The 7,908-nt window shown below is 43.7% G+C and overlaps 1 non-coding gene across 1 annotated transcript; it reads right to left on the minus strand.

The window, feature by feature from the left end:
• Positions 1-4,231: 4,231 nt before the first annotated feature.
• Positions 4,232-4,303, minus strand: trnac-gca (transfer RNA cysteine (anticodon GCA)). Its single transcript has one exon. It is a non-coding gene; the product is annotated as a tRNA-Cys (tRNA).
• Positions 4,304-7,908: the final 3,605 nt, after the last annotated feature.

Consider the following 7,908-nt stretch of genomic DNA (forward strand, 5'->3'; position numbering starts at 1 on the left):
TTATGGAGCTGGATGAACTAAGGATCATCCAAGAGGTAGAGTAACTGATAGATATGACTTTTGAGAAAGTGATTACACCCAGACTACAGAATTTGGGGAGTAGATGGGTGAACATCAAGAGAGGTAAAGGGAGAAGGAAGTCAGTGCAGGGTCTCCCTGCAGAAATTCTCCTCAGCAACAGATATACCTCTTTGGGTACTGTTGAGGGGGATGACCTATCTGGGCAAGGCAGCAGCAGCCAGACCAAGAGCACTGTGGTCAGTTCTGAGCCCCAGCAGGGTAGGGTGAAGTCAGGTGGAGCAGTAGTCATCGGGGACTCGATAGTTATCGGGACAGATAGGAGGTTGTGTGGCAGCAAAAGAGACACCAGGATAGTGTGTTGTCTCCTGGGTGCTAGGGTCCCAGGGTGTCTCTGAGCATTGCAGAATAGTCTTGAAGGGGAGGGTGAGCAGCCAGAAGTCGTGGTACAAGTTGGTACCAATGACATAGGCAGGTGAGAGGTAGAGGTCCTGAACAGTAAGTCTAGAGTTAGGAAGGAGGTTGACGAGCAGGACCTCCAAGGTGTAACCTCCAGTTCACTCCCAGTGGCATGAACTGAGGAAGGCCAGAACAGGAAGATAGCACAGATGAATGAGCAGCTGAGGAAATGGTGAAGGGGTAGGGTTTCAAGTTCTTGGATCATTGGGACCTTTCCTGGAGAAGGAGTGACCTGTATAAGTGGGGCGGGTTGGGTTGCACCTGAACTGGAGGGGAACCAATATCCTGGGAGGGAGGGTTGCTAATGCTATCGGGGAGGGTTTAAACTAGATTTGCAGGGGGGTGGGAACCAGATTGAAGAGGTAGAAGATGGGGCGGTTGGTGCACAAGTAGAGACAGCTTGTAGGGAGTTTGTGAGGAAGGATAGGCAGATGATAGAGCAAAAAAGCACTCAGCCTGATACTTTAATGCAAGCAGTATGACAAACAAGGTGGTGAACTTAGAGCATGGATCGATACATGGAACTATGATGTCGTGGCCATTGCAGAGACTTAGATGTCTCAGGGATGGCAATGGCTGCTGAATGTGCCAGGCTTTAGATGTTTCAAAAAGGACAGGGAGTGAGGCAAAAGAGGTGGTGGAATGGCACTGCTATTTAGGGATAGTATCATGACTGCAGAAAAGGAGTAAGTAATAGAGGGATTGTACAACTTAGATATTGTGGGTGGAAGTCAGAAACAGGAAGGGGGCAATGACTCTACTGAGTGTTTTTTATAGACCACCCATAGTAACCAGGGCATCGAGGAGCAGACTCTGGAATGGTGCAATAATAATAGGGTTGTTGTGATGGGTGATTTTTACTTTCCCAATATTGACTGGAACTCCTTAGAGCAAGGGGTTTAGATGAGATGAAGTTTGTTAGTTGTAGTCAGGAAGGATTCCTGACACAATATGTAGATGTGCTGACTGGAGGAGAGGCTATACTTTATCTGGTATGGGGAAATGATGCTGTCCAAGTTGCATGCCATCTTGGACAATGACTCCCATCCACTCCATAATGTACTGGTTAGGCACAGGAGTCATTCAGCCAGAGACTCATTCCACCCAGATATAACACTGAGCATCATAGGAAGTCATTCCTACCTGTGGCCATCAAACTTTACAACTCCTCCCTCGGAGTGTCAGACACCCTGAGCCAATAGGCTGGTCCTGGACTTATTTCCACTTGGCATTATTAACTCATTATTATTTAATTATTTATGGTTTTATATTGCTATATTTCTTCACTATTCTTGGTTGCCGCGGCTGTAACGAAACCCAATTTCCCTCGGGATCAATAAAGTATGTCTGTCTGTCTGTCTGTCAGGTGCCAGATCTCTCAGTGGGAGAACATTTTGGAGGTAGCGATCACAACTCTACCATATTGCTAGAGAGAGATAAGAGCAGACAGTTTGGGAAAAAATTTAATTGGGATAGGGGAAAATATGATGCTACTAGGAGGAACTTGGGAGCATAAATTGGGAGCAGATGTTCTCAGGGAAATGCATGGCAGAAATGTGGCAAATGTTCAGGGAAAATTTGCATGGCGTTCTGCACAGGTATGTTCCATTCAGGCAGGGAAAGGACGGTAGAGTTAACAAAGGATGTGGAAAATCAAATAAAGAAGAAAAGAAAAGCTTACAAAAGGTTCAGGAAACTAGAGCTCTAGAAAATTACAAGGGTGCCAGGAATAAGCTCAAGAATGAAACTAGGAGAGCCAGAAGGGGCCATGAGAAGGCCTTGGTGAGCAGGATTAAGGAAAACTCCAAGGTAATCTACATGTATGTAGAGAACAAGAGGATGAGCCATGTGAGAATCAGGAACAACAGTGGGAACGTGTGCATGGAGCCAGAGGAGATAGCAGAGGTATTTAATGGATAAATTGCTTTAGTATTCGCCAATGAAAAGGACCTGGGGATGACTTACAGCAGACTGAAATGCTTGAGTACATGGACATTAAGAAAGAGGATGTGCTGGAGCTGTTGAAAGTATTAAGTTAGATAAGTTGCCGGAACCAGAGATATACCCCAGGCTAGTCTGGGAAGTGAGGGAGGCAATTGCTGAGCCTCCGGCAATGATCTTTGCATCATCAATAGGGACAGAATAAGTACCAAAGGACTGGAAGATTTCAAATGTTTTTCCCTTGTTCAAGAAAGGGAGTAGAGATAGCCCAGGAAATTATAGACCAGTGCGTCTTACTTCAGTGGTGGGAAATTTGTTGGAGAAGATCCTGAGAGGCAGGATTTACGAACATTTAAAGAGGCATAATATGATTAGGGATAGTCAGCATGGCTTTGTCAAGGGCAGGTCATACCTTATTAATCTGATTGAATTCTTTGAGGATGTAACAAACCACATTGATGAAGGTAGAGTAGTGGATGTCGTGTATATGGATTTCAGTAAGGCATCAGATAAAATTCCCCATGTGAGGCTCATTCAAAAAGTAATGAGACATGGATACAAGAAGACCTTGCTTTGTGGATCCAGAACTGCCTTGCTCACAGAAAGCAAGGGGTGGTTGTAGATGGGTCATATGCTGCTTGGAGGATGGTGGCCAGTGGTGTGCCTCAGGGATCTGTTCTGGGACTCTTTCTCTTTGTGATTTTTATAAATGACCTGGATGAGGAAGTAGAAAGGTGGGTTAGTAAATTTGCTGAGGACACAAAGGTTGGGGATGTTGTGGATAGTCTGTCAGACATTACAGCAAGAAATCGATAGAATGCAGAACTGGGCTGAGAAGTGGCAGATGGAGTTCAACCCCAATAAGTGTGAAGTGGTTCACTTCAGAAGGTCAAATTTGAGGACTGAATATAATATTAATGGTAAGACTCTTGGCAGTGTGGAGGATCAGAGGGATCTTGAGGTCCATGCCACGCAGGTTGACTGTGTTGGTAGGAAGGCATATAGTGTGATGACCTTTATCAACCATGAGATTAAGTTCAAGAGCCGTGAGGTAATGTTACAGCTATATAAGACCTTAGTTAGACCCCACTTGGAGTACTGTGTTCAGTTCTGGTCACTTCACTACAGGAAGGATGTGGATACTATAGAGAGAGTGCAGAGGAGATTTACAAGGATGTTGCCTGGAATGGGGAACATGCCTCACAAGAATAAGTTGAGTGAACCTGACCTGTTCTCCTTGGAGTGATGGAGGATGAGAGGAGACCTGATAGAGGTGTATAAGACAATGAGAAGCATTGCTCCTATGGATAGCCAGAGGCTTTTTCCCAGGGCTGAAATGGCTAACATGAGGGGTCATCGTTTTAAGCTACTTGGAACTAGGTGCAGAGGGGATATCAGGGGTAAGTTTTTTACACAGAGTGGTGAATGTGTGGAATGGGCAGCTGGCGACTGTGGTGGAGGCGGATACGATAGGGTCTTTTAATACACTCTTAGATAGGTACATGGAGCTTAGGAAAATAGAGGGCTATGCGGTAGGGTAATTCCAGGCAGTTTTTAAGAGTAAAAATGGTTGGTACAACATTGTGGGCTGAAGGGGCTGTAATGTGCTGTAGATTTCTATGGTTCTATGATTTAAACATTGCCTAATCACAGGATAATTTAATATGACCAAGTATGTCTTTGGAAAGTGTTGGAGGAAACCCACGTGCTCACAGAAAGGAACATACAAAACTGGTTACCGTAGACATCAGAAATGAAATCTGAAAATAACTGACTTAACCGCTACACTATCATAGCACTCCATAAGTTTTGAAGGGGGCACCTGGATTTGAACCAGGGACCTCTTGATCTGCAGTCAAATGCTCTACCACTGAGCTATACCCCCATAATAATATCCAGTAATGTTTGTCAAGGAGAGTGTAAGCATCCACTAGCTTTTTTTTCACAACTTACTTAATTCTCTTCTTGTATATCATTCTTATTGTAATTTACAGTCTTTATTATTATATTTTGCAATGTATTGCTGCCGCAAAAGAACAAATTTTCACCACATAAGCTGGTGATAGTAAACCTGATTCTGTTATGTATATATATGAAACATAGTATTTATTTTTTTGTGACTGTATGTTTATTGCTATCTTATGTGTGCTCTATGTGCGTTGGGCTGTGTGTTACTGTTGGTTACTGTGTTTTACAACATGGCCCTGGAGTAACACTGTTTCATTTGGCTGTATTCATGGGTATTCATGTATGGTTGAGTGACCATTAAGCTTGAGCTTGAATTTGTGTCGACATGCAGGAATGATTCTTGGCTCTTTAGTTTATCCTAACAATATGTTTTTTTTTATTTACTGATAGGACGAAGGCAACACTGGCTAGGCTAACACCTCACCCACTCCACAATGGGGAGTCTCCAAACAGAAGGATGTCACTTTACCACAGAGATGAAGAGGAATTTCTTTAGCTGGAGGGTGGTGAATCCCTGGAATTCATTGCCACAGACGGCTATGGAAGCCAAGTCACTGAGTATATTTAAAGCAGAGGTAGAAGGGTTCTTGATTTGTACGTGCATCAAGAAACTATGGATCTGCTTTCTTCTGTACTACTGGCTTCCTACTCTTTCCTGTCTATGTCCTACCCTAGTTTCTCTTCCCAAACTGAAACCCAAAGTCCATTAAATTCCATCTGCCACTTTTTAGCCCTTGGAAATACCAAATATGAGAATTGCGGATTGTTTCTTCGATATTCTGTCAGCTTCAGTAGACCTGGACCTTCCTGTCAGTGGCTCTCATATCTTTCTTTCTGAAGTGTCTTCTTACACCTCAACAAGTGAAAAGGTAAGAGTGTAGTCAAGGACCATAACAATGGTATCCATGGTGACCTGAGCTCAAGACTGCATACTTCACACAGGCCTTCACCATTCCTCCCACATAACTCAGCAGCGATTGTAAAGACTGAGTGAAGACAACTTTCAAAAGAGTTTCCCCTACAGGGATGAAAAAAGTGATTTGGAATTGCAGAAGACAGTGGAGGCCAAGTCTCTGGATGCATTCAAGAGAGAGTTAGATAGAGCTCTTATAGATAGTGGGGTCAAGGGATATGGGGAGAGGGCAGGAACGGGGTACTGATTGTGCATGATCAGCCACGATCACAGTGAATGGCGGTGCTGGCTAGAAGGGCCGAATGGCCTACTCCTGCACCTACTGTCTATTGTCTATATGAATAAGCAAAGATGGATAAAATGAGATTCAAGTTTATTTATCATGTGTACATTGAAACATATGGTGAAATGAGTCATTGGAGTTAGCAATCAAAACACCCGAGGGTTTGCTGAGGGCAGCCCGCAAGTGTCACTACAGATTCCAGCAGGCAAGCAATGCTCAGCAGAACAACACAGAACACAAACAACAACAAAACAAGCCCCATTCCTCCACCACCACCACCCCCCCAACACACACGCGCACTGATTATGGACTTCAGGAAGGGTAGGGTGAGGAAATACACATCGAGGGATCAGAACTGGAAAGGGTGAGCAGTTTCATGTTCCTTGTTGTCAACATCTCTGAAGATCTATCTGGGCCCAACATGTCAATGCAGCTGCAAAGAAGGCAAGACAGCGGTTATGTTTAATTAGGAGTTTGAGAAGATTTGGTATGTCATCAAAGACATTCACAAATTTCTACAAATGTACCATGGAGAGCATTCTAACTGGTTGTATCACCAGCTGGTATGGACAGGCCAATGCACAGAAAACACTGCAGGAAACTGTAAACTCGGCCAGCTCCATCATGGGCACTAGCTCCCCAGCATCCAGAACGCCTTCAAAAGGTGATGCCTCATAAAGTCCTCATTCGTCATTAACAACCGCCATCACCCAGGACGTACCCTCTTCTCATTGCTACCATCAGGAAGGAAGTGCAGGAGCCTTAATGCTTCAGCAACAGCTTCTTCCTCTCCGTCATCAGCTTTCTCAATGGACAATGAACCCATCTACGCTATTCGTTTTTAATAGACTGTATACTGTACTTACTGTAATTTAGTTTTTATTATTATGGATTACAATGTACTGCTGCCGCAAAGCAAAAAATTTCACAACATATGCCAGTGATATGAAATCTGATTCTGATTTAAACATACACAGCCCTTTAACCTCAGACAAGGCTCCAGAAGGCCTCGGCTTCCCTGACAGACACCATCTCGAGACTCCGCTCATCTTCCGGACTTCTGAAGAATCTTCAGGCTGCGCACTTCAATATTGACTCCGGGACTCACTGGTGATGATGGATAATGTGTGGTCAATATGCCATCCCTGTTTTAGCCATTGCAGCTAGCCACCTAACCGAGTGACAGAATCTCAGGCTGTAATTGTATTGAAGCCACTTTCTGGGATTATCAGCTACTCCAGGGGTTGATACCAAGGGCCGGATCCAGGAGGTCAACTGGTAGCCCAGAAGTTTAAGCCTGATGACCGAAGCTTGGCAGTTGATGACTGGAGGGCATCTTGGAGTTGGAAGGCTGTCTGTGTGTGGAAGATCAGGGGTTAACTTTATTTGCCCGATACATTTACATGTGCTGTATTTGGAAATTGATGTGGTGCATTGGTCAGGATGTGACATGCGACAAAAGGTGACAACATTCGACAATTATACAGGGGGAGCAATGGGGCTTGTTTCGCTGTTGTTCTATTGCTAGTTCTGTTCCATGCTTTCTGCCAAGAAACGTGGACGTGCTATATTGGCAGTGGAACATGTGGCAACACATCAAGCTCAAGCTTACTGTCTACTGACTATACATATAAACAACATCCCTCTGGACCAAGGTGCACCCACAAGACATATATCATACAGAGCACATAAAACAAAATGTTATCATTTTGTCAATAAAGTATAATTCAAAACTTCATTTTAATTCAAACTAATTCTAACTTTAATAAAGTATAAAGTAGTTAATAAAGTATAAAGTATGTTAATAAAGTATAATTCAAAACTTCATTTTAATTCAAACTAATTCTAACTTTGCACTTAGAGTATTGTGTTCAATTCTGGTCACCTCATTATAGGAAAGATGTGGAAGCTATGGAGAGGGTGCAGAGGAGATTTACCAGGATGTTGCCTGGTTTGGAGAACAAGTCATATGAAGCAAGGTTAGCAGAGCTGGGACTTTTCTCTTTGGAGCGTAGAAGAATGAGAGGGGACTTGATAGAGGTCTACAAGATTATGAAAGGCATAGATAGGGTGGATACTCAGTACCTGTTTCCCAGGGCACCGATAGCAAACACCAGAGAGCATATGTACGAAATTAAGGGAGAGAAGTTTAGGGGAGACATCAGGGGTAAGGTTTTTACACAGAGGGTTGTGAGTGCCTGGAATGACTTGCCAGGGATGGTGGTGGAGGCTAAAACATTAGGGGTATTTAAGAACCTCTTGGACAGGCACATGGATGAAAGAAAAATAGAGGGTTATGGGGTAGTGTGGGTTTAGTACTTTTTTT

This window comes from Hypanus sabinus, chromosome 14, assembly GCF_030144855.1.
Source record: "Hypanus sabinus isolate sHypSab1 chromosome 14, sHypSab1.hap1, whole genome shotgun sequence".
NCBI classification, from domain to species: Eukaryota; Metazoa; Chordata; class Chondrichthyes; order Myliobatiformes; family Dasyatidae; genus Hypanus; species Hypanus sabinus.